Genomic DNA, 2,199 nt, shown 5'->3' with positions numbered 1-2,199 from the left:
CCCCATAGCGACCCCTAGAGGACGCAGTGTCTCGTTCCCTACTCAGGGAACCATGGTTACATAAGTAACCCGAGACATTTGCTTGCAAAACATTTGTATTCTCTCACAAAACATTTGTGTTCTCTCATAAATTTTTATTAGTAAATTTTTTTAAATGATCATGTAATATGGTGCTAGTAAAAAAAGAGAGAAAATATTTCAATGATTTTGCATTCTGCGGTTGTTTTGGCTATATTACTTTTTTGTCTCATGCAGCGCACTGCCTGCATCTGAGTAAAAAACTAAAAAAAACAGTGAGCGATAAACACCGGTATTCGGTATGAACCGGTATACCGCCCAGCACTACGTTCTCTCACAAAACGCTTTACTTTCCCTTAAGAAACTTTGTTTTATATATATATATATATATATATATAATAAATGGTTATTTTGTGCATTTTTAACTCATTCAAAAATATTAAAAAACACCACATATGGGCAAAAAAGTACTTATGAGCATTTCACACTCTGAAATTTATTACATCAACAGAAAAATATTTACAATTTGAATCTCTTAGCATGCCAATCATAAAACATGCTCACTTGCCTACTGACTCCATTGTTGACTGTTAATAAATTGTAGACTGAATAAACTGAATAACTGTAGAACTGAATAAAATGTAGAAATCTTCCAAATATTTAAAATTAATATTCCAACAATCTAACCTGCATATTTCTTTACAGTTCTCACCATATTAAGATATAGAAAAAAAAATCTTTCTAAATGCTGTGTAAATACAATAGAGGATCTTGGTGGTCAAATATGTTTAATTATTCACAACAGAGCTCAATTTGTAAATTTGAAAAAACAACAATGCTAAACGATTCTAAATTAAACTGCTGATTCATGAGTGCTGCTTTGAATTGAACATACTGAAGTTTCATCCTTTAAAAGAGTGTCAGAGGACTGCTCTGGGATGAAATTATCCAAAATTCAGTCTCCTAGCTTGCTGGGAAAGCCTCTCAAGAAAGTGAAAACATGTGCTCCTATACTAAACTGAATTATAACTGTATATATCTAAAATGCATCCCCAAACATAATATGAAAAAATATCACTATTTTTATATAACTAATTAACCTTTAAAACATGTGAGCTGGAAAAAAGACAATACCAATGTTTGGGTCTCAAGGGGCTCATCTTATTTGGTGTCTTGTCTTCGTGTTTTATGTCTTAACTTTATAATAAGGAGTTAAAATACAGACAAAAACACAGCAAAAGAATGAGACTGAGCCCAAGGCACTAAAAAGCAGAGATTACAGCAAGTATTTGTCAAAGTAATTAATGTTATTGTTTCGGCTTACTGCCTGTAAACCGGTTTGAGTGGCAGTCATTAAAAGTCCCTCATGCGTGCCCTACTAATATGTAACATTATACAATCAGTAGGCTTTCACCTCAGCTTGGTGCATTAGTCTTCATGAATAATGCAGAAAAAAAGTTTCCCACCATCCTGGATATACAGCTGTCTGACACTTCACTGAAGATGGTCCTTTCTCTCAGCACCCCAGTCAATCTGAAGATAACTTGCCTCCGGACACGTTTTAACTGGGGAACCCTTAAGTCTGATATAGACCTGACTGCACTCTCTAGACTTCTCTAGGGATAAAGTCTGGAGGACTTCTTTTGTTTTATGCTTCTCTGAGAGTGGACACACTCACATAACCAAACAAAGTTTACTGAGAACTCATGAACAAAGCGTGTATGTGAACCCAACAGGAACACTGCAAAGTATTAAACAGGGTTCCCACTCTTTCATGAACACCAGATTCAAGGACTTTCAAGAACTTTTTCAAGCACCATTTATTTTATATCAAGCACCTATCAAATTCACACCCCAGCATATGTAGTGTCATGAAAGACCTTACAGTACTTAACATTTCACTTACCCTTAACATTTACATTAAACATTTCAGAGTAATAATGTTTTGAATGTGTAGATTTCATAAATTTAGACCGTTTTGAGCAGTCGTGTTCAAAGGAATTTAATGAAATCCATTGAAGTCAGTACTGGTATTATTCAAATTAAATTTCTAAAATATTGATAAAAATATGCATCAAACTGATTTTTGCTGTAGTTCTTGTACAAGATTTAAATTTGAAAGAATCTCAATTTTTAAATTAATAAAAAGTGCTTAAATGTTGTAATAACATGGTAAAACCT

General features: G+C 33.5%; 1 protein-coding gene across 1 annotated transcript in view; it reads right to left on the bottom strand.

Moving 5' to 3' along the window:
* Positions 1–2,199, bottom strand: part of LOC107685012 (1,4-alpha-glucan-branching enzyme-like) — a 163,955-nt gene that overhangs the window by 26,169 nt on the left and 135,587 nt on the right. The window lies entirely within an intron of this gene.

This window comes from Sinocyclocheilus anshuiensis, unplaced genomic scaffold, assembly GCF_001515605.1.
Source record: "Sinocyclocheilus anshuiensis isolate Anshui unplaced genomic scaffold, SAMN03320099.WGS_v1.1 scaffold741, whole genome shotgun sequence".
In the NCBI taxonomy this organism is placed as follows: domain Eukaryota; kingdom Metazoa; phylum Chordata; class Actinopteri; order Cypriniformes; family Cyprinidae; genus Sinocyclocheilus; species Sinocyclocheilus anshuiensis.
This window is presented reverse-complemented; position numbering and strand designations above follow the sequence as displayed.